This window comes from Hyperoodon ampullatus, assembly GCF_949752795.1.
Source record: "Hyperoodon ampullatus genome assembly, chromosome: 16".
Taxonomy (NCBI): domain Eukaryota; kingdom Metazoa; phylum Chordata; class Mammalia; order Artiodactyla; family Ziphiidae; genus Hyperoodon; species Hyperoodon ampullatus.
Genome location: NC_136929.1, coordinates 9,309,641 through 9,326,760, shown reverse-complemented (window position 1 = coordinate 9,326,760; position 17,120 = coordinate 9,309,641). Strand labels below are relative to the sequence as shown.

Sequence of the window (17,120 nt, the reverse complement as noted above, 5' to 3'; positions counted from 1 at the left end):
TCTGTTTGATACCACAGTATAATCTAGCCAAATCTAATTCACATACCTAAAAGAATGAAACTGATTTTGAGGGTTAAATGAGAGAACACATGTTCAGCTCCTAACACACCATCTAACACATGGCAGGTGTTTTAAACCAGCTCCTCCACTCTGAGCCTGTTTCCTCATTAGCAAAAAAACCCATATATATGTGTGTGTGTGTGTATGTGTGTGCATGCGCACGTGTGTGTGTGTGTGTGTGTACACCTCATACAATAGCTTTCAAAATTAAAAGAAATAAAATACATGAAAATTTTACCACATACAAATAAGGTAATAAACATAGTTTTTCCCCTTTTTGTCTCTGAATTCTGATCAGAGGTGATTCAGAAGATCTTTTTCCTCTCGTCGGAACTCCTCTTCCTCTGTATTCAAAGCTTCAGAGTCCCTGGGAAGCTAATATACTGAGTTTACTTGATAGTTCCAGCAAAAATATCCTGTTCTACTTAAGACATAAAATGCATGACAGAAATGATAATAGTTTAAAAGATTTACCAGTCCTGACAATAATGCAATGACTCCATTTCAGAATTACTCTACATTAGCCAGTTTCCTTACATGTAAAGAAAATGCTGTTCACTTGCTTTTTTTTTTTTTTTTCCCAGTATGCGGGCCTCTCACTGTTGTGGCCTCTCCCGTTGCGGAGCACAGGCTCCGGACGCGCAGGCCCAGCGGCCATGGCTCACGGGCCTAGCCGCTCCGCGGCATGTGGGATCTTCCCAGACCGGGGCACGAACCCGTGTCCCCTGCATTGGCAGGCGGACTCTCAACCACTGCGCCACCAGGGAAACCCTGTTCACTTGCTTTTTAATGCTGATATTAAAGGCCCACAAATGCCACCTTTCAGGGCTTCTGTCCCCACAAAAGAACTATGTAAGAAGTGACTTGACCTGTCTCATCTCTGAACTCAATAACAGAAAAAGCTAAAGTATAATTGGATCCTCCAGACCTAAATGAGTAGGAGGAAGAGCCGATAAGGAGAATTCTTTTCTTTAAGAGAATCCAGCCATTTGTGGGACAACAGTCATCGCACCATTTCACAGGCCTTGTTTCACAGAGATTTCACCAAGGGTGTACTGTGAGCTCTCGATCAACAGACTAGTCAACTCATCTGTCTCCTCACTGACAAACTAACCACACATGTCTCTGCAACCTAAGCCATGGGACCACTGGCCCATCTGTCACACAGCCTGACCCTGGAGTGCTGGTGTCAGTGGAATGTGGCTTTTCAGCCACATGGAGGCTCTGGACACCTCGGTGTTCTCCTATCACGGTCCTTCACGGAGAGGCCCCGGGGGGTGGCCACCAGGGCACCACAGCACAGAGAAAGGAGCACAGCATGTCCCCTGCTGCACGCCTCCCCTCCTCAGAAGCTAGAACAGAAACTGCCCAGATGCATTCTGCTTTCTCACGCTGTCGTCAGAGATACAGGGACGTGAGAGATGCACTGTTGAGAATGCAGGCGCAGTGTCTCAAACTCACCGCCATCTGACAGGCCAGCTCTGCTCTTATGTGTGTTCCCTGTGCTGCGGAATCAATGTGTGAGTGGTGCTGAGTCATGGTGACACGGTACCTTGCTGCAGACGTTATCAGACAGGATGTCACAAGGTCACACTGTCTCCCTACTCTGTGGCCAGGTGGCTCTTTACCTGTTCGAGGTTAAGCTTTGCCACCTTAGAGTCTGGGTGTCTGAGAACCTCACTCAGGACCTCCTCAACTGGTGCGCTTCCCTTAATGCACCCATGTGAACCTACACTTACAATCAAAGAGCATTAGATGTCAGCAAAGTAAAAAAAATTACCCAGAAAAATAAAGAATTCATATGTAATAATATTTAAATAGCACATTATTGTTCTGTGTATAAAGTAATACACTTCTTGGAACACGGAAGCCTTTCTATTAGCATCACTGCTTGCTGCTTCTTGGTCTCAGGATTTATGTCTTAAGCTTTGAGGCACAAAACTACAACTATGAATTCAAAGTTCATGATTTGGTCTGTCTCAGACTTCCCTAGCAGAATTCTTTAACTGTGAAATGAACAATTCTATTGAGACATCAAAACTTAAAAGGATTAGAGACAATTACATTTAAAGTAAATGGTAACAATTATAAGACAAAGACATTATTAAATACAAAGAGTAATTTTAATGAGATCATTATGTTATCAGATACTGGATTATTTTATTTAATGAAAGCAGGTGAAGAATGAATTTTCCACTATGCATCCAGGGTTATTCCTGTAATACCCAATAGATTTATCAAAATAATAAGAAAGTACAGATATACAAATGTGCCCCATCTTATACATTTTGTGTTTCTTGTTCAAATGTAACAAGAATTTTTTGAGCATTGTTTGATGTGTTGTGGGTACCAAACAGAAGTGTTAGGAGAGGGGCCCTGCCTCTAATGACCTTAAGGCCTTGGGGAGATCACACACACACGCACGTGCGCACACACACGCACGCGCGTGACTTAACCCTATATTTTATACTCAAAACTTCTGCCCCATACCAAAAACACAAAAACAAAAACAAAACCAGCCAGAAAAATTGTTCAAATCCTAGTAATTCTTAGCAATGTTTCCTGCCCAAGATCTCTAAGCTCCCGCTACAACTGCTCTATTCCCATGTGATCGTGTTATCGCCCATCAACTATTGCAATGACAACTGGCCACCTGTCTTTCTATATTTCAGGTATATTCCTGAGACACAAACAGTTCGGTCTCACTGACTTAAAACTGGGTAATTCTCCACTGACTAGACAATAAAATCAAAACGTACAACCGGATATAAAACACTCTTCATGGGCTCATCTTGCCGTCCTTAAACCTAAACGCCAGCTCCACAGCGTCTACTGCTTCCAGAGCGCTCCCTCCCTGCATCTTCTTACAGTCAACCAGTTCTGACAGCTTCTTTCATAGGCTGGGGTATTGGAGCGTTTTTCATTCTCTCTCTCTCTCCCAGAATGGCCTTAAGTCTCTTCTCCAGCAAACTTTTATTCATCCTTGAAAACCCAGTTTCCATGCAAACTATTCGGTGAAACTCCACCAAGCTACTTTTCGTGGATCTAGAAGCAATTTGTTCATTGTTATAACACTTCTCACACTTCATGATAATATCAATATTACCCTTCTCCTTCCACAGCTATACTGTGAGCGCCACGTGGGCAGCTATTCTGTCTTATTTTTACATCCCCAGCACCAAACACAATTCTGGCACATTTCAGAAGATGCTTATTAATGTTAAAAAGAATGAATGAATGAATGAATGAATATCAAAGTAAGTGCTTTAAAAGTTTACAGAAGGGACAATTCAATATGTTCTGGGGTGAATAGGAAATGCTACATTAAAATATATGTAAATAAAATGTTTGTACATAACATGTTTTAAATGTACTTGAGTAAGGAATTATTCAGAAGCATGAATAACCATACTTTAACCCTTTGTAACTTCAGACTTTATTAAAATAGGATACACTTATACTATCACACATGCTCTTTTTTTTTTTTGGCCTCACCTCGCGGCATGCGGGACTTCCCCAAACAGGGGTTGAACTCGTGCCCCCTGCAATGGAACTGTGGAGTCTTAACCACTGGACCACCACGGAAGCCCGTATCACACATGCTCTTTAATATGCTGTAAGTATCAAGTTGGAAGAAACTTAGGTTCAGAATTAATTTAAATTCTTGGGATTAGAGAAACAGACATTCTTCTATCTGCATCATCATTGTCTAATTTTACTTATTAGTTTCAACCTGTAACAATTATAATATTTCAACAAATGAAGCCATCTTAATGCTATAATCCAGATTTTCACTTATATAAGCAGTATTTCCCTCCACTTCATTTGGAAATACTACCATTTTACTCCAGGATAAAACCTGCCTAGCATCTAATCCAAAATATTCTTACATAGCATATAGGTAGGATTGCCCAATTTAGGGAAAAAAATACAAATAAGAAACCTACAGGATGCCCAGTTACATTTGAATTTCAGATAAATAATGATTTTTTTTCTTAGTTTAAATCTGTCCCAATTTGAGGCATACTTAAAATATTTATTTACTTATTTATCTGAAATTCACATTTAAACAGGTGTCCTTTACTTTATTTGACAACTCTACACGTAGCAGACAAGAAGACTAGCAATAAATTGATGCTAGCAGGGCCTTAGATGACCAAAGAGTGCCATCTTAAAGACTAGCTTTCCTGGTAACCCAGAGCAAACTAAGGACCTCAACCATCTCCTAGGCTGTATGTATGGCCTTAAAGAGACCCATCCTCACCCATGTGCTATGAGCATTAGGGCTCTCAACAGGAAAGTCAGTTTGGTGAAGGCACAGTCCAAGACTATGTCTGAGGGTAGGTTTTTTTTTTATAAAGGAAAGAAAAGATGATGTTCTTTACAGAATTAACCTTGGAATTTTGTCCTGCTACTGTCTTAAAAGATCTTATTTTACAACTACTGTAATCTGCCCAATAATACTGATGATAAACAAAAGGCCAACAGGTATATGAAAAGGTGCTCAGCCTCATTGACCATCAAAATGCAGATCAAAACCACAATGAAATCCCACCTCACACCTGTTAGGATGGCAATTATAAAAAACAAAAGGTAACAAATGTTGGTGAGAATATGGAGAAAAGGGAACCCCAGTAACACAGTTGGTGGGGATGTAAATTGATATGACCATTATGGAAAACAGTATGGAGGTTCCTCAACGAATTAAAAATAGAACTACCCTATGATCCAACAATCCTACTTCTGGGTATTTATCCAAAGGAATTAAAATCAATATTTCGAAGAAATATCTGTACTCCCATGGTTAATGCAGCATTATTCACAATAGCCAAGATATGGAAACAATCTAAATGTCCAACAATGGATGAATTGATAAAGAAAATATATCCAATGGAATATCATTCAGCCTTTAAACAGTAGGAAATCCTGCCATTTGTGACAACATGCATGGACCTGGAAGACATTAGGCTAAATGAAATAAGCCAGACAAAGAAAGATAAATACTGTATGATCATACTTATATGTGGAAGCTAAAAAAGTCAAACCCATAGGAGCAGAGAATAGAATGGTGATGGCCAGGGACTGAGGAGAGGTGGAAACAGGGAGGTAGATGTCAAAGTGCACAAAGTCCCAGTTACACAATATAAATAAGTTCTGGAAACCTACTGTGCAGCACATGCCTATAGCTAGCAATGCTCTGCTATATACTTAAAATTTTCTAAGAAGATATACTTTATGTTAGGTGTTCCTGCCAATAACAATACTTAATAATAATAGGGATGAGAGGAGGCTTTGGGAAGTAGTGGGTGTGTCTGTGGCCTTGAGGGCGGTGATAACACCATTAAATATGTATACATTAAACATGTAGGGTTGTATACAACTGTCTACAAACTCATCAGCTGTATACATTAAATATGTACGGTTCTTTTACATGTCAATCATTCCTCAACAAGTGGTACAAAAAAATTTAAGTTAATGAGCATCTCCTATAACCCAGGGGCTATTATGAGATTTTATAGGCATTATGAATACTAATCCTCACAACATCCCTACCAGATATGTGTCAGTATCTCTATTTTACAAATAAACTGAGATTAAATAATAATTTTTGCCCTAGGCTGAACAGTGAGGAGATAGGGATGAAACTCAAATCCAGGTTTGTCTGACTCACAACTAGTTGAGTATTTAATAATGATGCTGTATACTGACTTTTAGTACCTAGATCCTTCTAAAGGATTAAAGGAAATGCAAAAGCACTCAAATGAGTTGATATACAGGTAAGTGGTCTCAGGATAGATAAGTCCCTAAGCAAGAATGCAGGTGTGTATGTAACTATGTGTGGTCACATACAGCTTTCTCTAAAAATTCTTCTCTAAAATCAAAGAGCTTTACAAAACCAAACCCTCGCCATTCCCCTTTCAGTATATTTGAAGTTTCCTAGATGGCATATGACTCTCCTAAGAAGCTAGTACATTTCCAAAAGGGTCTACCTAACGGGTATGGGCAGGTAAATACAAAAATAATCTGTCCATTTCTTCTCTGTTTCCCCAGGTACCAGAAATTGAAATGATCATGATACTCCAAGACAGAGCAGAATGTTCATCTGAGTCACACCAAGTAACTTGATTACTGCTAAAGTAAAATTTGAAAATGATTGAAGTGATTTTTATGATCAGCCTTTTGGAAGTCATTCAGAAGTGCTGCAGTACTACTTCAAAGAAGATAATTCAAACGTCACTCTCTCTTCAGTGCTGTTTATCAATAGTTGAGTATTAAATTGGGAAGCTTGATTTACGTTATGTAATTTAACTCGTATATAATTTAAACACTCATAATTAAGTCACTATTTGCATAAATGGAATAAACATAAGACTAAGTTTGGTAGTGAGGTGCTCATCTCCAGAGGAGTTCAATCAGACTGGGAAAACATTTGGTAGAGATTTTATAGAACAATGGCTCTGAACCTTGACTGCCGCACGCTGGAATCACCTACGGCAGCGGTCCCCGACCTTTTTGGCACCGGGGACCAGTTTTGGGGAAGGCAATTTTCCCATGGACGGGGTGGGGGGGTGGAGACAGCTCAGGCAGTGATGCGAGCGAGGGGGAGGGGCAGATGGAGCTTGGCTAGCTCACCCCGCTCGCCCGCCGCTCACCTCCTGCCGTGCGGCCCGGTTCCCCGGGGCCTGCGGACCCCTGACTTAAGGAGTTTTTAGAAAGACTGATGCCCAGGTCCCGCCCACGGAGATGCTTATAAAACTGGACTGAGGCGAAACTTGAACACTGGGTTTTTGAAGCTCCTCAAGTCATTCAAATAGGTGGCCAAGGTTGACCCCCCTGCTACAGAAGGAACTCAAGCACTGGATGGAAGGTTGAGACAGGTGACATATCAGGACCCTTCCAACCCTGACAGTCTAAGTCTGACTGCAGCATGACCCATGCTACAACATAGTACTAGATTAGACCTGAAGTTTCTTTGGATGTGCAAATTTGGAATAAACTGCTTCAGTAATACTGTTTCCTGGGTGTAGTTTCCAAACACAAAGAGGGCGCTACAATTATTTACACGCCTCCTTAGAGTATCCTATCTTCTCTAGATTACACATTGAAGAGATATTAAAAATGAATAATTCAATCAAGTCAATTATTAAGTATCTTCTGAGGATCTACTATCCGCACGACACCCCTCTAGGTACTGAACATTAAATAATGAGCTACTGATCTCACTGGAGTCTCAGATCTTACTGGAATTTACAATTTAATAGACACAAATGGCTGTAATACAAAAATAAGATAAGTATGTTTGAAGTTTAAGTGCACGATAGTTCATTTAAGAGATTATGTCCAGTTGTGAAGGAGGGGTAATGCAGGCAGAAGTATTTTCTTATCAGTGCAAAATCCATACCTTATGTATTTTATTGAAGGAGAATAAATATCAAAGTAAAACTTTAAAGCTGTAGGTCAGACTTTAGGTATATCAACAAGCAGGTGTGTCAGACTCCTTCACCTCCCTAAACATTTACTGAAAGGGATTTTGTTATGCAAAACCTTCTAGAGGTTTTTTAAATCAGGGGCTAAAGTGAAATCTTCTAAAGTAACACAGATCTATTGGTAGTTTATGCAGTTTAAATTCCCAGTAACTTGAAACAATTGCAAAAAATAGCCAGCTAGCTAGTGAAACATGCTGATCCCACAGTATAAAGAACACTTGAGATATGAGAGAATGTCAATTAACAGACATTTGCTGAATTCTATTGCAGAAAACTAAACTTCCACACACGAGAGTTTAGACAGGCAGAACAATGTACCAGAGCTGTAGTTAAAGGAAGACTTGGACTAAATAAATATATCATAACTACTGGCCAGTCATTTCAGCTGACCATACCCAGCAGAACTGGAAATGCAGAGAATGCTAGGAAAGGTCACTCACTCTGATAAAAAATAATACCTCTGCTACCACACCGCCCAAATGAAATCCACATCCACATGTGGTTTTGGTTAATCTTCACCGCTAGACCCAGGATCAACCTAGAGGCAGATGCTCCAGCAGGAGCCAGGAGGAAGCTGTGTTCCGTATCCCTAATTCCAGCACAAGTTACCAATCACAGCTGTGATCAAATCAGAGCCGGCAGACAGTGCAATACAGATAATAAAATGTTTTAGCTAAAGGAATAAGACTTCGGAGTATACTAATGACTGGAAAGTCAGCTCTTTGACACGAATTATAATTCTTTGATGATAATGATGTAGAAGACTAAGCAAGGTTTTATCAATTTTTAAAAATCAAGTTAAATCTATCATATAAAATCTACCTTCTAAATGAAGCAAATTAAAGACCCGACCTTCAGATGATAAGACTGTTTATATGGGAAGCTATATTTGGAAGTATAAACTGTAGTTTCTATTTTAAGACTGTGTCCTCCAAATTCCAGTAATGAAAAATATTCACCTGAATTCCTTTCCATACAAGATAACCACTTCTTAGTTTAAGAAAAGCCAACCTCAGGGCTTCCCTGGTGGCGCGGTGGTTGGGAGTCCGCCTCCCGATGCAAAGGACGCAGGTTTGTGCCCCGGTCTGGGAAGATCCCACATGCCGCGGAGCGGCTGGGCCCGTGAGCCATGGCCGCTGAGCCTGCGCGTCGGGAGCCTGTGCTCCGCAACAGCAGAGACCACAGCAGTGAGAGGCCTGCGTACCGCAAAAAATAAATAAATAAATAAAAATAAAAGCCCTCTGCCTTCTTTTTTCACTCTTGCTCCTTAAAAATATCAACAACAGATTAAAAACTATACACATAAAACAAAAAAATCGTAACCAAAGGAACAGTGTGCCCTAATGAATCTTCTTTCTTTACTGAGTTCAAACCCTACGGAAAAGAAAAAAACTATTAATTCAGAAGCTATAGTATCTAGAGTCCATTTTTCACATTGATTTTCGAATTCTAAGCAGTAAGTCAGCTGGTTCTGTGGTCAATAAAAATGCCTGGCTGGCTTCTTATTTTATGCAGCACTGGAGTCTGTCAGCACCCAGTTCTAGGTTGTCTTCTCCTTTCCCGCCTTCTCTCCTCTGTCCTTCATTCATTCCTAAGTTTTCAGTTACTGGCCACACACTGATGATGCCAGCATGTCTTTATGTGGCCCAGGCCTCTCTTCTGAGGAGTAGCTACAACTGCCTACAGTCTACAGTGCTCTTGAAGATGTATTTTCCTCCTGCACAGCCTCTTCCGGAAAGAACTCCCATTACTATATAATTCTAAATAAATAAAGTAAGTAAATACTAAAGGAAGCACAAAGTAACTTTCAGTGAAACTTCATTGCTCCTGGTATCATATTAAATATTCAATAGGAAACCAGTTGAATAATTAGTAGTTGACTGACATTTTGAATCAGGTCATTTTCACTTGCTTGGTTCTCTAAGCTGTATTTTCCCAGCACGTTGAAATTTTGTGTTGTCCAGTGGTATGCCCAAGAAAAAGAGAAGTCTGTTTTTTGTTGTCACTCCCAAGTAATAAGTAGCCATCACAAGCCCAGTGGCTCCAGGTCTTAGAAACAGACCCCGTCACCTGAGTCCTGAAGTGGGGAGTGTGCTCATGGGGTCCACCCTCGCTCCCAACCAGGACGGGATTCTCATTTACAAGCAGAGCGTTTCCTACAAGGCCCCTGAAAGAGGCAAATTCAAGCTAGACTTTAAATATTAGGTTATTTTTACTCCTAAAGAAAATAAATGAATGACAGAGCCTAAAGTAGTCAGGTAGGAACAAAGAAAGGGGCTACAATTTTCACAGATAATACAAAATTGGCAGGATAAGCTATTTATAGTTTTCAGGGCGTAAGCAGCATGCCCAGTAGCAAAACTAAGACTTAAGTACACAATGGTGGGGGGATGGGTAGTGAAATGAGATGAAGGCTCAGGAGCAAAACAAAGAGTTCAAAACTACAAATGAGATTCTTAAATCCAAAGAAGTTAAAAAAAAAAGTTGGGCAGTGACTCTTAGCAGAACAATGATAGGAAAGGTTGCTTTAAAATATGTTTCATTCATTTATAACTAAGGTAAAAAGCCTCAGAGAATGGGAACAACCCATAAAATTTACCTCAAAATTTTTGAGGTAATCATTGTTAGGTATAAGCAATTAAGGAAGATAACAATAAAAAATAAACTATACATATTAGAAAAGCATATAAAATATTTTAAAATGCTCATTTTGGTATATACAGATGACTAAGACTCAACTCTGTAAGATACACAGGAAAGGCAGATACTGAAATATTCTATCACAGATATTTTTTTGTTTGTTTTTTGCGGTACACGGGCCTCTCACTGTTGTGGCCTCTCCCGTTGTGGAGCACAGGCTCCGGACGCACAGGCTCAGTGGCCATGGCTCACGGGCCCAGCCGCTCCACGGCATGTGGGATCTTCCCGGACCGGGGCACGAACCTGTGTCCCCTGCATCAGCAGGCAGACTCTCAACCACTGCGCCACCAGGGAAGCCCCATCACAGATATTTGACAATGTTCTTTAGCTCACGAAAAATATATGAACTCCAAAACTGTCTGTTTGCAGCCAGTCCCACTCTGGGCAAAACACAAAATGTTCCAGGCTCCTTTAGGCCCTGAAGGCTTGTGAGTAAAGACCTGGTTAGGCCCATAAAGTACAAAAGGAGGCTCGGCAAGAACATGGATCCTACTGGGCCTCTAAATCTGTCTTCGTTCAACCTTTACTTGGACACTTTTTAAGAATTCATTTACGTATCCTATAGTATTAACTATAGGTAAAACTTTAAAATATTATATTAATTAACAAAAATTAATAATTTTAGCATAGGTCACCCACTGGAAAACGTAGGAAAGAAACTAAAATTGTTTCTGCAAAGGAAATGGGGTGGAAGGAACTGATAAATAAATACATGCCCATGTGGTAGGTATTTTGTTAGGTGCTTTATTTATCTATTCTCTTTTAGTCACTACAAACACATAAGGGAAGTATTCTCCCTCTACTACCAAAAACAAAAATAAGCTAACAAACAAAAACAACTCTGAGGTACAGAGAAATTACAGCCACAATTCCAATCTTTATCTAACTCCAAAGTTCGCATATACACTGCTGTCCTTGTCAGTAAAAAAATATATATAACAGCAACCAAAATTAGTTTTAAAATATACACCTATCTAACAGTAGTTGTCAAAGGAAGACACTAAGAACACAGAGGCCCTGAGTGGTCTTTAGACAGGGTCACAGAACTAGCCATCTCAATCACTAGGGCTGGGGACACCTTGGCCAACACACGCCAAAAGAAGATAAAATCATCTGACTTGGACTTGTACCAGAAGATCCTTCTATAATATGGAGGAAGACGTAAAAAACTGAGGTTTTTCTATGCTTCCTATTAAAGGGAAATACCTGTGCAAATCAAAATCCAGATTTTTAAATGTTTCATTTTTTAACACTATAATAATATCATCAAAAACCTCTATTAAAGTGCTTATTTGTACTCAGGGCTCTACTCAGTTTAGGTTGGAGATATCAAAATTAAGGACATTAAGAAAAATATTATTTTCAAGTAAAGCAAACTTATTCTGAACGCATTCATTCAGCAAACCCACGAGGCATCTGGAAGTATGTTTCACACCAGAGAATAAGGAAGTAGCAAAGAGCTATGCCTATGTTTGATTCATTTGTATATCACATGTACACCTACATAATGTGGAGATATATACACACATATGCATATGCACACACACACACATGCACAGAGAATTCAATGGGCAAAAATGTACTATATGTTTCTGGATGTTAAATGTGCATATAGATTAAGGCAAAAGAACGCCAGCATGCTAACATGCTGTTAACAATTCCACCTGTTCTTAAAGTTTGGGGGTCCAAATAAACAAGTTAGGAAGGTGAAGTAAAAATCATCTCATAACTGCACTCTTCCCTGGCAATGTAATTAAAAATAAAACAGTTTTTGATATCAGAAAACAAGAAATTTAGCTTTGAAGGAAAAATGTATTATATCCCTTAAGATAATAAAACCGAGATCTTCCAAAGTTTTCAAGCCAGGCCTTATAGAGCCTTAGCCATGTCTCCTGAGCTGCATCTCCCCTTTGGGTATCTCACTAAGGACGGCTACAAGAGAGGGAATATTGGCACTGCTCTGAGTTTAATACTCTGGTTCAAGTAAAGGTGAAGGGCCCCTCTCGTAATTCTCTAGTGCACAGCCAAGGCAGGGCTGCAATACTTAAATGTAAGGTAATTAAATATTTGGATATCACACAAAGGAAATCAACACAGAATATCATGGAACTGGATAATCTAGCATACAGTTTACCTGTTTTCAGCTTCGAGTTCAATACATGGATGCCTCCCTACTCAGCATCCAACCTGCCAAAAATGCCTAATTACATCTAGCAACCTAATATCCAAACCCAAGAGAAGTATTACGGAGAGCATGAAGTTTCTTTTCCTATACAGTTAACTCCCACTTTTAGGGTTCAAGTTCATGTCTGAACCTTTCCACGTATGATTGGCCCTGAGAATGTCCACCTGCTGTAGGAAAGCCTCTGCACATTTACAGTGACAGGATTTTACTGGAGAATAGGGTGATTTTTTTTTTAACAAAGCACAGTAAGATATAACAGGAGGGGCTGTTCTCTTACAACTTTAGATGACACTCATCTCAAGGAATGTTTAGGTTTTGCATGAGATATTTAAGAGGTGAACTAGAGTAAATTTAAATATCAATAAAAGTAAAATGTATATCTCACAGTGAATTCTGAGCTTCATGGCATTAACATTAAAGCGAAGCAAACAAATTATATATAAATATAGTATCATATTGTCAGTATATTAATGAAATGCCCATGCTTTGAACATAGATAAATATAGGTAAGAAGAGTCAGAGCAATATTTTAATCAGAGATAAATATATAAAAATTGCTCATTCCCTATATCTATAAATAGTGTTTTATTTTCACAATGGTATTAATTTCCTTAAAGTGCTTATAGGTTTTATAAGGGTATTAATTTTTTTAAGTGCTTATAGGCTAAATTACAGTAAAAGTAGGCATTATTCATTAAATAAGTATACCCAGGGACTTCCCTGGTGGCACAGTGGTTAAGAATCCACCTGCCAATGCAGGGGACACGGGTTCAAGCCCTGGTCTGGGAAGATCCCACATGCCACGGGGCAACTAAGCCCGAGTGCCAAAAGTACTGAGCTGGCTCTCTAGAGCCCGCAAGCCACAACTACTGAGCCCACGCACCACAACTACTGAAGCCCGCGCACCTTGAGCCCGTGTTCTGCAACAAGAGAAGCCACTGCAAAGAGAAGCCCGCACACCGCAACGAAGAGGAGCCCCCGCTCGCTGCAACTAGAGAAAGCCCACGCGCAGCAACGAAGACCCAATGCAGCCAAAAATTAAAAATAAATAAATTTACAAAAAAAAAGAGATAAGTATGCCCATTGAGAGCCAAGTAAACAAATTTAAAAGTACAAAAAAATGAACAAAGACCCCAAGGGTATTGCTAGTCGGTTTTGTGGGAAAATAAACCAATTTCCAGTCATAACCTATTTTACAGTTGTTGCTACCTTCACTGTATTTTTCAACTTAAAAATGTACCCATAGAGTCTGTCATACAGAGTGAGGTAAGTCAGAAAGAGAAAAACAAATACCGTATGCTAACACATATATATGGAATCTAAAAAAAAAAGGTTCTGAAGAACCTAGGGGCAGGACAGGAATAAAGACACAGATGTACAGAATGGACTTGAGGACATGGGGAGGGGGAAGGGGAAGCTGGGACGAAGTGAGAGGGTGGCATGGACATATATCCACTACCAAATGTAAAATAGATAGCTAGTGGGAAGCAGCCGCATAGCATAGGGAGATCAGCTTGGTGCTTTGTGACCACCTAGAGGGGTGTGACAGGGAGGGTGGGAGGGAGACACAGGAGGGAGGAGATATGGGGATATATGTATACATATAGCTGATTCACTTTGTTATAAAGAGGAAACTAACCTACCATTGTAAAGCAATTATACTCCAATAAAGATGTTAAAAAGAAAATGTACCCATTTATCATGAAATGCTATCTAAGGACAGCTATGGACTCTTCATTCTATTTGGAATACTCCAGCCCAAATCCGTCCCTCATGTGGTCCAACAAGCAGAATCTCCTGACATAATTGGCAGTGGCAAAGGGAAAACGAAATGGGAGAGAAAAGGGGAAGGAGGGTGGATGAGTTTATTCCGTCCATCTCTATCAATATTGCTTCCTTAGCTCCAGGACCGACTATCCCCAGCAACTCTTCCACCTTTATCTAACCTTCCAAACCCCCTCTACTCCCCCTAGAAAGACTAAGATACCATATATTTGGAGGTAACAAAACTAACTTCTAAGTTACCTAAATGGCCTGCTTATTTGAGAGAAGTATAAAGTGCTAGTTAGACTGTACCAATCCATAATGTCCAATGCCAAGGTGCCTGGCTAAGAAGCCTGATACAGGAAGTAGACATACCTTACTGTTCAGCCATTCCATCCTATGCTGCAGATCTCAGCATCTAATTTTATTCCTTTTTTATAAATCTAATGGCATTTATTGAGACTAGTTCCCAAGTTTTACATCACTTGATAAAAGGAACTGACACAGCAGAAAGGTTTCCCTGATAGACCCCGTGGGGCTCAGTGCTTAACACAGAGGAAGACACTGCCTTCCTTGGACTGTACCTAGTCCCTTGCTGTGCCCAGAGATACAACAGTAGAATCATTATGTGTACCTAGGGTTATTTCTAACTCATGAACCTGCCACACGTAAGGCCTCTGCCTGGGCTATTGTTTCCTCATGTTGGAGCTGACCTCTAACAAGGATGGTGCTAGTTACACTTAGCATTGGTTGATGTGGTCAGGTAGCTGGAGCACTGTTCCAAGAGATGCAGCGCACTAAGTGGTGGCCTCAGAAGCAGACACCATCACAGACACACTGAACCGTATCATTTGCTAATGCTCATTATGGCCCATGAGGCTGCAGCGGGGCTGGGCCATGACCTTTAAAGTAAGGATGTATTTGTGGTAGGTTTCCTTATTCTCATTTACTATGATTTCATTATTTTTGGTATAGAAAATTATGCCGGTGATAACCTACACACATGGACCCTAGGGTGTTTTTCAGTTCAAGTAACTGGAAAATTAGTGAAGTTTCTGTGTAATGAATGGGAGGTGTATGTTGACATGAATGAAGGAGAAACCTTCATTCGTACCTTTTATGAGAAGCGTATGTGGCCACAGAAGTTGCTGCTGATGCTCTGGGTGAAGAACGGAAGGGTTATGTGGTCCAGATCAGTGGGGGAAATGACAAACAGGGTTTCCCCATGAAGCAGGGTGTCTTGACCCATGGATGAGTCCACCTGCTACTGAGTAAGGGGCATTCCTGTTACAGACCAAGGAGGACTGGAGAAAGAAAGTGCAAATCTGTACAGGGTTGCATTGTGGAGGCCAATCTGAGCATTCTCAATTTGGTCATCGTAAAAAAAGGGGAGAAGGGTATTCCTGGCCTCACGGATACTACTGTGCCTCGTCGCCTGTGGCCCAAAAGAGCTAGCAGAATCCACAAAGTTTTCAGTCTCTCTAAAGGAGATGATGTCTGCCAGTATGTTGTGAGAAAGCCCCTAAACAAAGAACATAAGAAACCTAGGACCAAGGCACCCAAGATTCAGCGTCTTGTTACTCCACGTGTTCTGCAACACAAACGCTGGCGTATTGCTCTGAAGAAACAGCGTACTAAGAAAAATAAAGAAGAGGCTGCAGAATATGCTAAACTTTTGGCCAAGAGAATGAAGGAGGTCATTCTCTGAGGCTGTCCTCTCTGAGAGCTTCTACTTCTAAGTCTGAGTCCAGTCAAACATGAGATGTTCTAAGAGTAACAAATAAATAAGATCAGACATCACGAAAAATATATACATATACAATAATATTTAAAAGTATTTCTACCAATTATAAATTTAAAAGAATACAAGAAAGAAAGGGTCAAAGATCCGTCTTATGTTAAAATTGTAACAGAGAAAGCAAAAGCATAGTTAGGCAAAAAACTGTTACCAAGATTCACAGAGGTAAGTCCTCCTGCTTTGAGTAATAAAAATAAGAGAGTAAGATTATGATGCACTGAGTGAGTTGAATGACCCTAATTTCCTTTCCTGAAGGTCCTCACAAATATTAGCGGCCACCAAGACACTGAGTAAGCAAGTGTATGTATAGCTGTGGCAATCCGTATGATGCAACTTGGACTGTGGCATCTTTAGATGCACATTTTAATTTTTTATTCAAAACTATGTTAATGCAACAACATTCAGACCCTTTACTTAACTCTGTAGCATTCAGACCTTTTGCATCGTGCAGCTGTCTATTGCCTTTACACTAATTGTCACCCCCCAAAAAATTGTTAAATCACTCATTCACTATCCACTGAAATGACAGAATTCAGGTTTATGCCACTAATTTGCTCCCAGCACAGGGTGTCTACAACTGTTATCGCCACCTAAAATGAATCCCTTCCCTTACTTGTATGAATTAAGCTTTGTGGCCCTATAAATGTGCATTTTATAAACTTATAAACTAGGATCTCTAACAAGGATCCCAGTTCTAAATCAAAAAAATTGAAACTGCTGCTTATAAAGCATTACTAGTTATGTATTTGTAAAGTTTAAATGGCCATTGAGAATTGAATTAGTGCTCTTGTTATAACAAGTGATATTCCTTAAAATATTATTTTATAAGTTGTGTGGCATTCTTAAGCGTTAAGATAACCGAGAAATAGATATTGACCCCCTAAAACACAATTCAAATTTTATAACAGAAAGGAGCATAAAATCAAAATCCATTTCCAAAAGTTGTGCTTTTAGCAAATTGTTCCTTAATGCATCTCTCCACTAAGCAACGGTCATCAAGGGTTACTCAAACATAGATCTGCTGCTAGCGCCAGAGCAGTTTATCAGGATTCTCGTGTAAGAAATTGTGGTTCAAATTGCCGGCAATTCCCCTGTAGCCAAATAGCCTGTGACATTTTCAGTCCAG

General features: G+C 39.9%; 1 protein-coding gene and 1 pseudogene across 3 annotated transcripts in view; one reads left to right on the top strand and one right to left on the bottom strand.

Moving 5' to 3' along the window:
- Window positions 1-17,120, bottom strand: part of FGF14 (fibroblast growth factor 14) — a gene marked incomplete at both ends in the record, with an annotated part of 579,759 nt that overhangs the window by 548,462 nt on the left and 14,177 nt on the right. The window lies entirely within an intron of this gene.
- On the top strand, window positions 15,282-15,957 carry LOC307065208 (small ribosomal subunit protein eS6-like; annotated as a pseudogene). The gene has a single exon. The product of its transcript is annotated as a small ribosomal subunit protein eS6-like (transcript).